Source organism: Amphiura filiformis, chromosome 6 (genome assembly GCF_039555335.1).
Source record: "Amphiura filiformis chromosome 6, Afil_fr2py, whole genome shotgun sequence".
Lineage (NCBI taxonomy): Eukaryota > Metazoa > Echinodermata > Ophiuroidea > Amphilepidida > Amphiuridae > Amphiura > Amphiura filiformis.
Window position 1 is genome coordinate 66700739 of NC_092633.1, and position 19889 is coordinate 66720627.

Sequence of the window (19889 nt, forward strand, 5' to 3'; positions counted from 1 at the left end):
TTTTGAATGATGATTTTTGTTGTTGTTGTTGTTGTTGTTGTTGTTGTTGTTGTTGTTCAAGTCGTAGATTTGAGTAATTCATTTATAGGTTTAATAAATACGTATCACTTGTTGGGAGTGTAGTTGTACTGAGATGTGCATTAGACGCATCAACATTTCACTTTCCAATAACCCTCCGAGTCGTAAAATCTCTACCATTGTCTACGCCGCAGTCTTGCAACTGTAGTGACAATGCGCTGTATCAGTGCAGTGTCTACAGGGCTAGGGTGGTCCTTCTGCATACATCTTCCCCTAAGGTCCGGTGGTCATGGCGGTCACTCCGGTGGTCACTCCTGATCATATACAAGTCCTACAATATGCCCAAGAAGAGTTGCCGAAGTCTCTGTTGAACAATCCTGTCTCTGTGTGCTGTAGCACCATACTGAAGGAAGTTAACACCTTAGTCCCATTCTGTAGGGCAGCAATCAGCATTCTGGTGGGTAAGTTGCGGATCAACAGTGCCAACTCCGATCTTACAATGATTATCTTCGTCTTGACTATTACTGGAGTATTAGCTGGTGATAACACTTTCACAGTTTCTGCATTATTCTTCATCTGTAAATATGTAGCTTACGTGCCCTCTTAACCTGTTTTTATTTGTACCATTTGTACAAGTACTTTGAGCCTTTTGGAAATGGTCAAATGCTCTTTGTATTGTATTGTTTTGTATTCTATTCTTTTCTATTCTATTCTATTCTAATGTTCAGATATTTCTGTGCATTGAGATTGCCATCAACCAAAAACTGGTCCCAGGACTCCCAAGATCGAATTATTCGCCATTATTTCCACCCACATGACCTATTTTATCTCACCCTTCCCTAATGTTTATAGCATTCCTATAGAAAAAATATTAAATTCGTGGACATCGTGGAACATTCAACTACGCTTGTTACTCCGCGACTAATCATACTAACTACACGCGCGTACAACGCTACTCTACGCGTCCATATTAGCGAGGCTATCTGCGTACAACTGCTTACTACGCACAGCCACGCAAAGAGTATGTTCCATGATGTCCACGAATTTGATAATTTTTCTATAGTAATAGTAAGTTCCCTGTTCCCTGCCATTATTTCAAATGGCGAACTAGATGAACCTCGCACCACAATAATTATATTCAAACCTGCCGCCAACAAAAACAATATTATTAGGACACTCAAACTGGACTATAATAATTTATTCCATACAAAAATTGCTTCGTAAACATGACAATGTATAGATATTTACTCTTTAGTTGTAGTTAGAACATATCGTGAGAACAGATCAAAACTGATTGTTTCGGCCAAAATTAGTATCTACTATTTGTACAAAATATTCTGCCGTAACAAAATATTCAGTAATTCAGTAAGTAATTAAGCTAAATGTAACTTAGAGTAACAAACTATTTAACAAATAGCAATGATATTCATAGCTAAAAATATTAAACTGTGGGACACCGTGTATAAATATCAAGGTTTGTTCCCATTATCAGTACTGAGAATCAAGTACAATGTCTAAATCTAGCAGAAGTAGATCAAGCATAAAAAATTGCAACGTGTATTGAAAGAATATTCGCTGTCCCCGGTCGACCGGTCACACATAAATCTCACAAATCCTGGGGAATTGTTCAATCATAAATACATTGTTATCGAATTGTTGAACCTCAACATGAAGTCAAATTGATTCGAGTCTTCGGCGACATTGACAACTTAATTTTTAGAAGTGTTGTGTAGAAAATAGTATTATCCTGAATATGGAGGAAAAGAACCGCGCGTTTTTACAAAGACGTTATGTGAAATGTGATGATGTAGAGACGTGTCCAGAAGGATCAGTCAGTAATGCCGAACGGAAATTACAAGGAGAGAGTGAGGACCACAAAAATGACAAACGACAAGTGGTATATGGACTGGAAGATGTGCCGCCGTGGTATGCTACTATTTTGTTTGGATTCCAGGTGAGAAATAAATGTATGGCATTTTGAAGTGGAATTTAGTTTCGGGACAAGATTGTAATTTGAAATGTTAATTTGGTAGCAATGTAACATATTTATACCTCCTATTGCAATCTCGTACAAAACCTGAACATAACTGATGCTATTGGTTATGAATAGCTATAATAGCTAATCGTGGCGATTCGAGCTCAGAGGTGCGTCCATGTTTAGCGGACATCAACGCATTATGTTATGATTACATTACACTTACCGTACATGCTTTTCCTTTTATCCATCAGCAATTTTTAGCAAGTTTTGGCGGCATCGTATCAATATCAATAATAGTTGGGGTTAAGATGTGTATGTCCTTTGACACAGTCCTCATGGGGCGCTTGATGTGTTCAGGATTCATGGTTTGTGGAATCGGAACTCTTCTACAGTCCACATTTGGATGCAGGTATTAAATTAAAATGAATTTAACATGGGGGAGATTTTAAAACACGGCATTTCATTCGGTGAACTATGAAATCAAATGTTCCATTCATCTCATGGAAGTTTTCAATTAGCACCATTATCAGTGATTATATTAATAAACGTTCAATATTTGTAGGCCTATACAATTTCAGTACTGAAATTTTTCGATGCAAAAAATTGCTAGCGTAACAGGTAATCAATGCATTTTATTTACCTGTACAGATTATCAATAATTCAGGGTCAAGGAGCATTTTTTGTGGCAGTTTTTGCAATTTTAGACTTAAAGGGACCATGTCCAGCCGTAGTGCTAGGTATGTACATATCGCTATAATATATTCATGCCATTCTCTGTAAGTTTGTCCTAATGTAAGTTTGGCGCTATTTTGACGCACCTCCTGGCACATTTGTGCAGTGAGATTAAAAATCCGTGCAGCGAGAATTACAAATCCGTGCTGTCAACTTTTGACAACTTTCCATTTGTCAATGTGCGTGGTAAATGAGGTTGAGTGCTCCAACTCCAGGCGATCGCAACAAAGGGGCATAGGCAAAGATCTCTTGGGGTGGAGTGATGAATCTACCAAATGTTTGATAAGGGGGAATGATCCATTCAATCATCCCCATGTTCCGTAACGCCTGTATGTGGGTTTCTGTCCAAATTAACCTCATTTGGTCATTTTTATCCTAAAAAGTGCCCATTTTGCGCTCTTCACGCGAATTATTCCATTTTCCACCATATTTCACCAATTAAATTTCAATATAGCAAAATATTCGCACGCTTAGTGCGCATTTGTACAATAAATTTATTATGTCGTGAAAAGGTGCAGGATTCACTGCACGTCAAGACATTTTTCCAACCCCATGGTCGGGGTATATTTGAGGTGAACGTGGTATTGGAATATAGTTACAATTTTTAGCTGTTTCTGATTCTCTGACATGTCCTGACATAAAATCCGACTGATGCCACTTTGAGTCATCATTGAGCGATTTAAAATACGACTACATACAATGGCTGAAATTGACCCAAAATTGAGAAAATGGTAATTGGTTTCTAATAAGTGCACGACTTTTCTACTCCAAGTCGATATCAAGCATCAAATAGCAGTAAAGTGCTTAGGAAACTCATTTTAGAGCCAAAATTTGGTCAAAGGTACCAAAAAATATGTACTAAAATGGCGATGAAATATAGTTTCTTATTAATTTAGTTGCAATTTGTTTCTGACTCACTGGCGTTACCTGGTGAGTTTAGCGCTTTGGCTAGTTTGTTAGCATTGAGAAATATAAACTATGACCAAAAACTGCTCAAATTGACCAAAAATTGAGAAAATGATAATACAATCATATTGTCTAGTAGTCTCCACGGCAGCCAGTTTGGTTCCGCTCCCTCCACACAAACAATCTGCCAATGGCCACTTATAACGCCGTTTCTGATTGGCTACACGTATGTAGCCGAAGAGCTGTACATACGGGAACTTGATTGACCTCAGTCCACTGGCGAGATGGCGGGTCAAAATTGCTCATGAATAATTAAGTAGCCGTCTAGCCGATCGACCAATTGAAAGCTTTGTTTGACGTCAAGCTGGATGACGTCGTCAAAAACCGTTAGCCAGTCAAAAGGACCAGTTCGTCATCATTGGCAGACTGTTTGTGTGGAGGAGCGTAACCAAACTGGCTGCGAAGGAGACTAATTGTCTAGATACCAGTCGACAAATGACATTAAAATGTTTACAAAATTCTTTTTGGCCCCAAAATAACCAAAAATAACCCAAAATATATAATTGTTAAAAATGTTATTCAAAACATGTAAAATGGTTGTATTTGTTACTTTTTTAACTTCTCGGCTTATGCAACTTCAATTCCCAGTAGCTATCAGCATGATCAGTCATCAACATTAAATTTGCTTTATGAGAATCATTTTAGGGCATTGGTAAACAATATCCAAAAATGTGTAATCGTTATATTAACATTGACTTAAATCACTAGTATTGCAATTCTTTTGTTGGTCCTGATTCTCTCACACTGCCTAATGAAATTCTGAACCTTGACTCGCTTGTCATCATTGAGCAATTTCACAGCCTATACCATACCAAAAACACTGTGCAATAACAATGACGTAACATTTTTAAAATGGAAAAGACTGTGTAAGGCTAGCTTCAGACTCCGTATTGTACGTACAATATTGTATGTACAATACTTTTCGTGACGTCAAAAAGTATTACACGTGCAATAAATATACGTGCCACGACGAGTTGAATCAGATTAAATAACGCGCTATAACCCTGACGGTTCATTGTTTGCTAAATCCAAGCGAGGTCACTAGAAAATCTATGCAAGAGAAATTTCTACTGCTGCTGATGAAAAATCCCAGAGTGCGTTTGGAGGTTTTTTCTGCACTTTACCAGTAGCCCTAATAAATTCATAAAACAATAAAAATCAAATAAAGATTTAGGGCAAATGTTTTTACTCACTGCTCATCTGATCCACTTTCCCAGGAAACTAAATACCGATACTCCTTAGTTTTTCCCTGACTTTCCAGACATAATTATGAGTAAACATCAAATTTAATGTTTACAAAACAATCAAATATATATACATTCTTTTGCATTTTGTACATAAATATTGATATCAATAATGTAGGCCTACAAACATTAAAAAAGGGGGCCTAAGAGTATGTCTATTTTTAATCATATATTCCGCCATGCCCAAACATCTTATTATGAAATCGTGTAATGGAACCCAAATTCCAATCAAAAATAAAAACAAATTTGTTATCAAATACACTAGGCCTATTGTATTATAGGAATTTAATAGATGGTTCATTTTAATAATTAAATAGATTAACACGGGTAATGGACAAGAAATATTTGGCAATACCGGATTTACCAGAGAGCCAGTGGATAAAGAAATTAATTAAAATTAAAACAAATTAAATGAGAAAATGAAAGCAAGGACATTTGGCGAAGTATTGTTTTAGAATTCGAAGGAGTCCTAAATGTTATCCTGGCCCCAGGACACTGATTAATGTAAATTCGACCCATAGTTATTTTATCTACTTTTGCCAGCATTCAACCTGTTCAATGTGATTTATGCCTATTTTTAATAAAATTCCGAAATCTGACGTATCAACGTTGTATCGTGCACAAATTATGATTCGAGACTATTTCATTTGACACGGTTGTATGGATTTCAGAAGATCGGTTCTATAATAGATATCGATTAGAGAATTACAGCAAGAGGCTTTGAGGATGCCGTAGTCCTCTTGACCATCAACCAATCAGAGAGACATATTTCAGAAATATATTCGTAGGGCTGAAACTCTTTCAACTCTGAAATATATATTTCAAGTAATCTCTTTTCACACTTTGGCTTGCAATAAAGCCACGAAGGGGCGGTAATGTTAATATACGATTTCAGTCAAATATTGGTGCAAATATACGATTTCGGTCAACTATTTGGCTATCCTTTGCCCAAAATTATGAAATGTTTATTAGTAACAACAACTCTTAGGAGGGTTTTCGAGTAATTTTAGCGAAATAATGAGGTTACATAAAAGACAACCCACTTACAATTTTGGTCGCTTAACTGTGGTGTTCTAGGGGAATTAAAATATCACAATTGACATGTTTAATTCAAAATCGTTGTCCTACAAGCACATGTTCAGATTGTGTGAACATTACAAATACAAACAATAAGGTTGAAAAATAAATAGCCATTTAAAAATGATTTTAAAAGATCGTCTATTTTGTAGCTTTATGACACTGAATAGGCCAAATATCTGCCTCTGACGAAAAAAAATGTTTTCCATGCTGATTTGTTTTGTAACAACCGTATGTCATTTCAAAAAAAGAAAGAAAAAAGGCGGATATTACTTTTAAAAACTCAACGCATTACTATTAATACGCCTATAATTAATGAATGAAAAAGTATAGAAGGCGTTGCATCCGGTTCTGATGAGGGGGAGGGCACAAGCCGTTTTCGGCAGTTTTCCTATGGGATTTTCTAATATTTCAGATCAATGGGGGGCTTCCGTGCCCCTAACGCTACGGTTACTGCATTAACACGTTTATGGATGTATTGTGATGATCATAAGTAGGCCTATCATAACATGCTTCAACGATATCAATATGTAAAAAGGTGTTGCAAATTCATAACACAGCGTGTTATAATGTAACGAATGCTATGCCAAAACTTTAAAAATTAACAAAAATATCAGTATCAATAAAATCAGAACCAGAATAAATACAAAGGCCTACAAATAATACTTTTAAACTTTCTAAATCAATATATGACTAAATATCAGTATAAATGAATCTCTAAATCAATTAATCAATCAGTTATCAATCAATCAATCAATAAATAAATAAATAAATAAATAAATAAATAAATAAATAAATAAATAAATAAATAAATAAATAAATAATAAATAAATAAATAAATAGGCCTAAATAGATAAATCTATAAATAAAAAAATAAGATCTGAATGTGCCATTTATATTATTATTACAATTTTAATATTATTAATATTAGTATTAATACGACGTATTATTAACTTTAAAAAGGTGCCCATTGATTATATAATAATTCAAGTATTAGTTGAATCATGGTAGGTATTATGATACCTACCATGGTTGAATACAAGAAGACATTAAAAGATGTTCATCATTCCGTGCACTCACTAAATTTAGAACTCTTAGAAATTTGGCAACTCCGTATCAATTAAGCAACCTATGATTGTAGTGATTGTAGCAAAATATATATTTTCCCGGTACATACTTTTTATTGCACGTGTAATACTTTTTGACGTCACGAAAAGTATTGTACATACAATATTGTACGTACAATACGGAGTCTGAAGCGCGCTTAAGTCTACGTATATTTGTTACATAGTTCTTTACGGTTGAAATGTAGTCACTGAGTCGAAATGTCGCTAAAATAAACAAATGTAACACATACCTCGGGAAATAAATTATATAGACATAAAATTACAACTTTCTCAGTGATACATAGGTAAAATGTTGTTTAAAACCATATGCTATAAACGCGTTTTGGTTTTGGTCAAAACTTTTTAATAACATCTAAATGTCGGGTTAGGTCATGAAAACGATTTTTAAATGTTTGATATAACAATAATCAAGAAAAGTAAGTAAAAGTAAAAAAATTGCAACTATCCTCCAATTCCAGGTTCCCGACCAAATCTATTGCTCACAACCCCAACTACAGTAAGCAAAAGAATTAAGGTACCAGTTGTGTTCACTCCTGCATATCCTAAATAATGACAAATGTGTCAAAATTAAAACAAGCAACCGATACCTGTACTCTTTAGCTCTGATTTAAGACCTTGTTGAAATTGGTTGAGAATTAAAGAAACGGTGATCCAAAACCTAATGAAGATACGATATAAAAAGTTGCACTTTTGTGTTTTAGGCCTAATCAATGAAAGCACGACGCTAGTTTTTCATGCTAATTAATGAAAGCACGGCGCTACTTCTCTTGTTCGCGAACGCTTTGTGTACAAATCAATAGGGCATGCAATGTGGCAAACTGCAACTTTTTCATTTGCATCTTCTTTGGGTTTTTGGATCGTCGTGTCTTTTTTTCTTCAACAATTTCAACAAATGAGGTCTTAAATTCGAGCTAAAAGATGCAGCTATTAGCTGTTGGTTCCAATTATGACAGATCTGCCGTTTTTTAGGATATACGTAACTGGTACCTTAATTATTTGGCTTACGGCTAAAGTGGGTTACCTGTCGTTTCTTTTTAGAATCTAGATATATATTCTTTTGTACACAAATCCATGTATTCTTCGTGGTTTGGAAACAAAATAGTGGGGATTATGTTGTCAATAATAAACACAATGAATTAAACCAAATTATGATCAAACGCAATAAATATGGTTATATACACTCGCTAAAAAAAGGCGATGTTTGTACCGCTTATAATCCTTTTTTTTCTTTTTTTTTTTTTTTTGCTCTTCACTTTTTAAAACCATGCAAAAACAAATCACAACTTCCGTCGGCAAAAAATATTTCCGTCGGTACATTTACAAGTTGTGCCCCCTCGGTTCCAAACTCCTGCTACGCCACTGTTCAGAGATATTCGTAAGCATGCCGAGGAGCTCCGAAGATAAGCAACAATTTAAAGTAGCTTTGTGACCAGAGTATTAGGCACTATATCCAAGAGAGATTCTTCCCCACCGGTCGTTTCTTAAATGCATATTTCTTAATTAACCACCTATACAACCATTACAGGAAACTCTACCAACATGACCAAAGAGCAGATGGATATTGTAGATAATGAGTGGAGGAGTCGATTGTTAGAGGTAGAAATTATTATTATTATTATTATTTATTATTATTATTATTATTATTATTATTATTATTATTATTATTATTATTATTATTATTATTATTATTATTATTATTATTATTATTATTATTATTATTATTATTACTATTACTATTACTATTATCATGATTATTATTATTATTAGGGGGAATGAGAGTCGGGGGAATCGAGACCAGTGGCCTCCAAATTTTGAAAACCAGCGGACGCCACTGCCTGTCTTAGGTTGGTTGTAACTTAGATTTCTACGCAGTCAAGACTTACACCGATTTTGCCCTTTTTTTTCAAACCTGGACTTGACTCTCAATTTTGGGTCAGGTATTAAGCAACGTCATTAACATACATGTACTAGGGTAGTTGAAAGTATTGAAATTAATATAATTAGTTTTGGACTTTGGGTTGACACAGAGAACTAAGTATAATAATTTCATCCCTATGTGACTTCGTGTATTTGCTATAAATACCCGGTTCTGATACCGTCCTTTAGAATGTGACAAACATCATTCGAACCTCAACCTCGTAGATTTTCCGCTCTTCTTCTCTGTTGTTCAGTTGGTAGAGAGTCGTTAGATTATTACAAAGCTTGCCGGTTTCAATCTAGCCAGATGCACTGTGGGTTTTTTGTTCAACATTCATGTGCGCTGGCTGCTTTGGTTAAAGATTAAATGTGTTCTCTGCATTGTATTCTAGAATAAAGTCTTAAGTTAGAGAATTTTATCTCACAGCTATTGGAGAAATTTAGGGAGCGATCGTTACTTACGACAGGGAGGAATGGGCATTTTAAGGGGGGAACCCGAAATATTTTGGGGGGGGTCTTGAGGGTGGAATGCGAATTTTTTTGTTGAACCAGGAGGGGGGAATGTCAAGTTTTAAATGGAGAAATTCGTGAAAACAAGGGGGGAATCTGAACATTTTGAGCGGACGCGAGGGGGGAACGCGATTTTTGTGTCGATATTTTTCCAAAACGCCCATTCCCCCCTTGCCGTAAATAACGGTCGGTCCTTTATCCGAGTGGAATCCTTAACGTATTCCCATGTTTTTTCTCTCCCGGTCTTCTCTATGTTTACTTAGCTTTCAGGTGCTATTCTAGTGGGTTCCTGTGTGCAAGTCATAATTGGTTTTACAGGGTGTATAGGACTTCTTTTACGATTTGTTGGACCGTTGACCATCACACCATCAGTCACACTTCTTGGTTTTGCAGTTGCTCCATTATCTGTCGATCTCTCTGGTGTTCATTGGGGAATAGCAGCCATGTACGTATTGGCCATTATAGTACTCACAAAGTAGAACTTGAAATTGAATATATGAATACAAAAGCCACCTAAGTCCATACTTTAGCCAAATTGAGTTAAGCATGGGAAATTGTTGCTATACATAGGCCTGTTATATGCATGAAAGAACTCAAATTCATCCTCTGTGTATTGGGCATGTGAAAAATAGCATGTATGAAAGAATCACCCAATTCCATGATTTGAGTCTTGTAACACATTGATTGAAATCCAGTATGTATAAAAGTCCACTTGTAACACATTCATTGCTGGAGAATGACTTTTGAACAAAAAATGGGTTTAATAAAGGAAAGTGTGTGGTTTATATTACATGGCAGAATGCTTATCAACATTATACATACCTGTGTGCTTTATTTTGTATTATCTTACTAGTGGTAATCTCATTGTAACATTGTTGTCTTTGTGTATGATTCAAAAACCACCTAAGTCCAAAATTTAAAATGAACCCCACGAAGTCCCTGAAATGCTAATCGTCATACCTAATACAGGTTAATCCACTCATTTGCACGTAAACTTACCGTATGGACCAGGTAAATCTAACTGAAGGAATTAAAATGATACACAGGTTTTTCTTTCAAAATAACTTCGCATGGACTTAGGTGGCTTTTGTATTCATGTATTCAATTGCTACCAGGGATGACAGTAAAGTGACGGTTGTGCTTTAGCAACGCGAACCTAACACATATTCCGGTGATTTGCGAGCTAGACAAGCTATCGATCGGACTATATCGACCCCTTGATTATGTTTATGAGGTTGATAGCTGTTGATAAAAAGCCGCCGTTGGTTAAGTGAATTTTATCTGTTCAATGAGAGTGAAACTGGTAGTCTTCGGCAATTATAACATTATGCCTTATATGTTAGAAATAAGGGGGGTCATAAAAATTGACTCCGGTCACCGACATATTCATGACGATTATGATATGCAGACAGTATTTGAAGTCAGGGCAACCTTGGACCAGATCTTCCACATGGCGCCATATATAACCACTATTTGCTTGTGTGCGTGTCCTCGTATTATAAAAATTATCAATCTACACAAACATACTGGTACTTGACAACTGGCATGAATGATTGATTTATAACGAAAAGTATTGACCCAATACTGCACCAGATTAACCAAAAATTAGTAAAGTGCGCTTGGTCACATCACAGGTTTAAACCCATGTTCGGGAAATCACGTAGACTCAACATTTTAAGATTCATGGCTGCTTTACATAAGCAATTGTTATTTGAATGCTCAATTATCTATCTTTGAAAATTAATATTTTATTTTAATTACTGCTAAACCGTGGAATATCATACAGAAGGGGTGACGCATAATAATTTCACACCACCAGATTTGTCCCGAGCTCCGCACTGTAGATGCTAAAAAATCACGTAAAATATACACGCATTCAATGAAGACATTTATTTTATGACGAAATTTAATTCCAATATAGAAGCTTATAGAAAGACGCTCTAGGCTGCGCATTCAATCGAACACAGAACAAAATCAATACCTACGATTATAATGTAGCATCTGTTAATTTTGCCCGTCCCAGGAGCAAACTCCCCGTCTAAACTGACGGGAATACAGACGGGTGGCTAGCTAAGACATGTAATTCTATCCTCTTCCGACTCATACAATGTCTACATTACATTACTTTATATATAGCGCCTCCGATACTAACAGCCCATTCTCACTAAAAAAGAAAAAGCAAATATAGGAGACATGCTTATTATATATATGAAATATTTTGTTTCCATGACTGTTCCAGGACAGGTGGTTTGGTGATTTTGTTTTCGCAGTATCTGGCTCCTTTTGATATACCTATTCCTGCATATAATTCATCCAAGAGAATATACATCGGCAAGGCACCAATATTCAAATTGTTTCCAGTAAGTTAGTGATATAATCGTTATAAATGAAATGGTTAACTTATTTTGAGAATTGCCTTGTGACATCTCGCCAGAAGCATCACAAATTTTTAATTGAAGTCGTATACTTTCTCGACTTTATTTAACAGGCCAGGTCAACCAACTATATCACATTAAACGTGGGTCTACTTTTCGGCGTAGTAAAAGCGTAATAATTCCCGCTGATTTCGAGCTGATCAAAGTATAGATATGCTCCACATAAAAAAAGTTATGTGATTGAATTCTGTGATGGCCCAGTACGCAAAAATACATGTTTTTACATACATGTTCTTTCCTCATGTTTTTAGCTCTTTTTTTCAAGAAATTAGTAAAATAGTGAACTATTTCTTTTATCTCCAGTTAGTACTAAACGAATGATTAGGATTGAGCTATGTTTCATTTTGCAGAACTTGATAATATTTTTTTTTTGAATCCTACAACATTAATGCTATATTTTTCTGGAATAGGGAGTAGGCATTAACCACATGAATCTTAAGGTAACGTTGCTGCTGTTGATGGGTTGGCGCCAAGATAGCTGTTAACGTAACCGTCCGCCCAAATGCCTGCAGAGTGTGGGACAAATGATCCTCAATAACCAATTATTGCCATCTTAAGTCTAATAGCTTCATAAAGGTAACTTTTCATTTCAAAACTAAATGTTACCACAGATAATTACTGCAATCCTGACTGCATGGATATTTTCTGTGATACTTACGGTAGCTGACGTATTTCCCGATGATCCGTCTGAACCTGGCTATGGCGCCCGTACTGATACCAAAGTTGACGGCATCCATTCTACACCGTGGTTCTTATTTCCATACCCAGGTATGTGTATAGTTCAAGGTATTACTTTGATTAGATTTGGATGATACCCGACCCTTTTACACACAGAAAAACTATTCTATGACATAAACAATGACAATAGTGAAGGTCGTATATTATCAGTGAATATTGTGATGAATTTCAAAAGAATACTAACCAGATATTCATAATTATATAAAACTGCCTTCAATTTTAGGTTTGAAATGTATGACAACAAAATAAAAACATTGCTGCAAGGAACTTGCTTTTGTACTAAGTATATGCATAATTATCTGTTACCGTGCATCCATTAACTGCGTGTAATGCAGCATGTCTTATGGATGGCAGATACTTTCAAAAGACGCCTAACATAATACACCAAACCTTGGACGTCCAAGATGAAATCATGGGCGTCTAAGAATTTCGCGGTAGATCGACGAATCACAGAGCCAGAAATCACAAACAGCCAATCATCTTAAGCGTATTCTAATACTGGCCAATTAAATCTTACACGCCTAAGATTTTACCCGCCTAAGATTTCTTGGACGTCTAAGATTGACCATTCACCGTGACTGATAGTGTTGGACGATATTGTGATTCGACCAAAATGTACGAAGGACGCTTTATCGACTCAGCTGCTGTGTTATTTGAAGGCATTAGAAAATCTTGGGTGTGTAAACTATTATGCGTGTAAGATTTCATTGGTCAATATAATTGAATTTGCTTAAGACGAGTGGCTGTTTAGGATTTCTGGCCCCGTGATTCGTTGATTTAAGTGTACCGCGAAATTCTTACACGCCCAAGATTGCATCTTGGACGCCTAAGATTGCATCTTGGACGTCTAAGATTGCATCTTGGACGTCCCGCGAGATTTGTCACCGAAAGAACCATGGGCTCATGTATAAATAAGGTTCAGTAGTAGTATCGATTTTGACCAAATGAAAATGCATTAAAATCAGTTTGCCATAATTAATTTTTTCAAGGTCAATGGGGAACACCTACTGTAACAGCAGGGACAGTTTTTGGCATCATTGCTGGTGTAGTGGCTTCCATTCTAGAATCTATAGGCGATTATTACGCTTGCGCACGAATATCTTCGGCACCGAAGCCCCACACCATGCCATAAATAGGGGTATTCCGAGGGAAGGCATTGCCTGTATTTGCGCTGGTGCATGGGGAACAGGGATTGGAGTGACTTCCTACAGTGATTGTGTTGGAAATATCGGTCTTACTAGGGTTGGTACAAAATAAAGTTAAAGTTCTAACCATTGCTGTTACAGCTAGGAGCAGTATGTGACCCATTATGTGAGGTCAATTACATTTGATGACCTTATTCAGTCCCGCTTTCCTGAAAGTAACCTTCCTAAAATATCTTTTTCACGTAAATATGGCATTTTGTTTAGGGCATCTTTAAAGTAATGGTGCTTTTGATGCTACCAGTCTTAAGGCTTTATACGGCTCCACGGGACAATGTACGCTGATCATAACTGCATTGTATTTAGTCTATATTAAAAATGGTAATGATAAAAAACAATCAGTTCTGAAAAGAGAAAACTTACTTACACTCTTCAGGTTGCTAGTCGAATAATAGCTCAAGCGGCGGGAGTAGTGATGATATTATTGGCGGTTTTCGCGAAAATAGGAGCTCTTTTTGCCACAATACCTCATCCGATCATTGGTGGTGCACTTCTTGTTGGGGGATGTAAGTAGTTTGCTCATTATTGTCATTTTGTTCTCTTCTGCTATGATTATACGTGTACTGTTAACAATGCACACACCCATACACACTATGCAGAATTTTGACAGCCCAGTTCTGCCTATTTTACAAGCAGTATATCCATTTTAACAGCCAGGATACCTCCCAAATCGGCAGGCATACAAAAACGGCCAATCACCTCCCTCTGTTGGGGTACTCAATAATAATGGAAATTGTCCTCGACTTAGTAAATGTCAAACCTATAACGATTTGATCACGACTCGACTGCAAATTGACGTGACTAGACTCGAGTGACTTGTTTTATTCCTTATTGGCAATAACAATACTAATAGTCCACGCAACAAATTTGAGTTTCTTCCTGTTTTAGCTATGGTGGTTTCAATAGGTCTGTCTAATCTTCAATTTGTAAACATGAATAGTACTCGGAATTTACTTGTGACTGGTTTTTCACTGACTTGTGGCTTTGGTATTCCTCTGTGGTTGAGAGGTCATCCTGGAGCGATTCAAACAGGTAATCGATTATCTTATATTACACCTTACAAGTCTGATTATAAAGGCTTTCATATACTGTTTCACACAGCTCAAATAAAGTTAGTCAATGGGTAGTACTAGTTGGTAAATAATTTCATAGTGGGATTATGCGTATCTGATATGGGTGTTATAGCAAGTACATTAAGAAAAGTACCAGATTGTTGTTGGTATATTTTTAACTTTGGCTTCTCGCATGTTTGTCGCATAAGCTTACTAGAGTCGTGTAAGACTTTTATTCAGATATTTTACAATTTTTACAACTTTGCGTTACGTTTTGTGTCTGGTGAAAAGGCTATACGGTAAATTACGGCAACACAAATCTTCAACCTGATTCGCATCTTCCTCAGTAGTCATGATTGTTAGTAGTCCTTTGCACGACCATTCTTAATGGTTTGTTCTCTTTTTGCAATTAATCGTTTCAAACTTAAAACTTTGTGTTTACTAACTTATAAGCGTGTCTTTGCATCGGTTGCTTTTGCTGCTTAACAATTCAAATTTTAAACTTGTATAATATGCATAATATTTCTCTCTTGCCGTCAATACCAGTATTAATGACACTACTGACTCTAATATAACGTGAATGCTAGTAGTTTGCAAGTTATTATAAGATCTCGGTATGTGATTCATACAGGCTCAGCCGATGTCGACTCTATCATTACCATTTTGTTAACAACCGATGTTTTTGTTGGCGCAATAGTGGGTTTCTTCTTGGACAATACAATTCCTGGTAGGTACTGGACATTTTTACTTCTTTCTTTATCAGTCGAAACCTGACACATTTGTTTTAAAGTTAATATCCATTCTCTCATATTGGTTTCGAAGACGGATTCAACAAAATCAGTCTTAGCAACGGAGGTATGGGCAGGCAGTATTGGGGACGCCATTTTGAAATATTATTGCATTTCTCAAATCCTGAAATAGATTCTTAAAAAGTAGGGGCAGCTTTTATCTTTTGACTGGTTTCGCCTTTTGGGTCAAAAAAATCATATCCCATCACAGCATAAAATTATGAGGGCCTTAGAGTATACGCCATATTTCACCGCATGTTGCAGTCCAATTGATGGTAATGCCTCATTTATGTAGCATAACCCAAGACTGTCAACATTTGACAACCAAATACCTCGCAGCTGGCGAAGGGCACTTCCTGTAGAAACTACATGACTGTACATGGTTATCTTATTAAACTCTAGCAATAGGAGTCATATTAACAAGATTATCAACCTCAGATTCAGCCTTGTTTGAGACAATGATAAAGTAATGTCAATTTCACCTCTTCCAGGAACTATGGAGGAGCGTGGTATGTTGAAATGGCTTGCACCCCCCGATGAAGATGATCCTAATTTGAGCTCTATCAAGGGTTATGATCTTCCCTTTGGTATGGACTACATACGGAGATCGAAATTATGGAGCTATCTACCAATAAGTCCAACATTTCAAGGCTTTCCATGGGATAAACGGTCCGGTTACCTACCTGCAGGTAAAATGTTCCCAATAATAATTATCGTCGTGATATGCATAATGCCGAATAACAGATTAGTGCAATTAGTGCTTTATGCAATAGGCCAAGTAGTGACCAAGGTAAATCGATAACCACGCCCTCTGTAGTCAGAATAATACAAAGGGATTCATACAAACGGTTTATTATTTGGCAATATGCAGTGATCGCAATTAGTCCATCTATGGTGTTTTATATCAAAATCCTACTGCTTCTTTTATCATTTATCATCTTCTTCTTGTTCTCTTCGTCTTTGTCTTCTTCCTCGTCTTCGTTTTGTTCTTATTCTTCTTCCAATTCATCTATCATTCTTCCTCCTTAAAGTGCATATGTGGGTGGAACGAGGGTGGGTGTGTGGGGTTTGTACTAGTATAGGCAGTGGGATATTCACTTTTCTAACGAGGGAGCGGCAGCGAAGATGAGCGATGCAATGCGAAGGACAAAAAATGTGGATCTGAATAATGATAAACTGTCAGTTCTTGTCAATCGGGACATCGGTGGGGCAAGGGTATTGACTGATTTGACAAATATTTACACCTCTGGTTTAATACGTCGCCAGTTTGAATATGTATTTTATGCTATATTTTTTCACAAATATTTAATATTTTTGTGTCTGCAGGTGAAACCACGCTGCACAACATGAGATTTGACGAACTACATGATTCAAATGATTTCGAACCGTATTATCCTGGTGGGTGTGATGGAACAGAATTAAATCGCGAGTCAATTGTGTAATCAACAGACATGTCTATACCGACACCGGGCCTTATTTGAATTGTGTAAATGGAGCCCGAAAACTCTACGTATAAAAAACACTGGAGTCATTATGCAAGAAGTAATTCTGCTTGACGACGATGATGTAGTAGAGCCCTATGCCTATTATTATATGCCTAGATTGAAAAGGTTGGCTGGCTCGGGTTCATGTGTCAGTATAGAGGAAGATCTGTGTCAGAAATCATCTTGTATCAACAATATCTCGACTTGGACAAACACACTTGACACGATTATTTGTTGCGTACTATTTGTTTTGGCAGTTGTGATGCTTGATACGATAAAGTATAAATGCATTGCATTGATTTATATTTTGGTAATGCCATTGAAAAGATAACCCATATAATTGCCCTTGTGTGTAGTTGAATTTGTTTGCTTGTTGATATTTTTATAATTTTTTAGCTTCTTGCCTATCTTTTATTATGATAATTTATGCCCAGAACACAAAGCAATACAGTGTCTTGTTTGATATATAGTTTATATTTTGAGCTCGCACCATACCCTGTCCATCTAAGCTAATTGCACAAACATTTTGATAAGCAAAGCCGTATGGGGAAACTAACTCTGACAGAGTCAAAATAGTGAACAAAGACAATCAATACTAAATTACTGGACATTTAGGCTACGTCTCTAAATATATCGTGGAATTGTCAATAAACCCTATCATGGGCAGACACATGGTATTGTGCCTACATTTATACAGGGTGTCCCTGAAAGAACTGTATTGTCGGGAACTGACTTTTTGGGTACTTAAACGCATACACCAAATGTAACTAAAGTATGTGATAGCTGATTAGTTCCTCAACTACACCAAGTATTTAGTTTTGTTTAGATGTGGAGTTAAAATACCCAAATAATTATATTTCCGACGGTACAGGTCTCTCAGGGACACCCTGTGTTAAGCTAAGTTATTATTCTACAACTCTTTACAATTGCTAAGACATTTGTATAATTTTTATGGATTATATTGTATTGGGGAAATGATTATTAAACACCTACTAAGAAAATATCATAAATTCTTTGAGATAGCGTCCCGTTCGTCACAAAGATATGTAATTTAAATCATGATTATGACATGATTTTATATTGCAAAATCTGTATGTAGTTGAAAATATAGGTTAGAATTAGGGTACCCAGTTATGTCCACCAGGTAATATCCTATAACAGAATGTCATAATTGGACCAAGCACTGCAAATAGCTACATCTTTTAGCTCGGATTTGAGACCGTATTCGTTGAAATTGATCAAGAAATAAAAACACGATGATCCAAAATCCCAAGTAAGATGCAAATTCAAAAGTTGTCGTTTACTTCATGCATGCATGCCCTATTGATTTGTACACAAAGCGTTCTCGAGCCAGAAATCTAACGCCATGTTTTCCAGTGATTATAGCACATTAACACTGGCGTCGTGCTTTCATTGATGAGAACATGAAAGTGCAACTTTTGATCTCGTTCCTTCCTTAGGTTTTAGATAACCAGTTCTTTAATTCTCAACCAATATCAACAAATGAGGTCTGAAATCAGAGCTAAAGGTTCAAGTATTGCTGCCTGTTTTAATGTTGACATCTTTATAATATAATATACAGGGGTGAGCATAACCGGTACCTTCTTTTGTGCACTGTATGGTTTCTATTCAACCATTGTCAACTTCTCAGATAGCCCGGGAGATCGATGGCCTTTTTGGCAAATATTCATTTTGTGAAAAATTGGTGGTCCGACGCTCTTTTCAAAAAGTACCGTTAATTTTAAGACGCTCTTTTCAAAAAGCACCGTTAACTTTATTTCGTTTGTTTGTCATTATATTACCAAAACATTACCAAAAAATATGTCGGGGCCTCGGGTAAATTGCCCGGAAAAAACGGGGGGAAAATTCCAGACGTAATTTAAGGGCCCAAATGATTCTTGACAATGTTGGTTTATTTCTAACACTGATACAATGCTTTTAACCTATATTTTGTTCATTTGCTTTAAAGAGTTGAATACTCGGTTTTCATACTGCCAATATTAGATCAAAATATTGAACTACGAGTATAAATACATTATTCTTAATATAATATGGTTCGACAAATGACTTAAAATGCTATTTCTTAAACAAAATCTCATTACATGCCCATGCTGTAAAATAAAATCATATTATCTGATGAACCACAAATAGTCTGCAAATCAACATGAAAATGACATTAATTGCATCATTTGGTAATAATTGAGGCCAACTTTTAATCAATATCTCATTTGCTTATTACCACAACAGCTGTGCTCGTACTTTTTGTATACACTTATTGGTTCATGCATATTGCACGTAACATATCATGATATTACTTTTGATATTATACAGTGAAGCGAAAAATAACATACATTTGTTTTTAAATCTGCGTTAAATTAAAACGATTTTTTTTTCACGAGGCATTAAATAATCTTTTAAAAAAATCAGAATTCCTCATTCCCCGATATCTATATGTTGGTCTTTAATTACGAATAATGTCAAGATATATCATGTTTATTACAATTTCGGTAAAGAACGGTAAAATACTTATACTATATACAGTTGCGGCCCTGGCATTTAAAGAGGTATTCGTGATGTTTGAATGCTCTTGTTAGGGTATGGTTCAAAAGATACCCAAGACA

The 19889-nt window shown here is 36.0% G+C and overlaps 1 pseudogene; it reads left to right on the forward strand.

The window, feature by feature from the left end:
* Window positions 1-1727: 1727 nt before the first annotated feature.
* On the forward strand, window positions 1728-19150 carry LOC140155869 (solute carrier family 23 member 1-like; annotated as a pseudogene).
* Window positions 19151-19889: the final 739 nt, after the last annotated feature.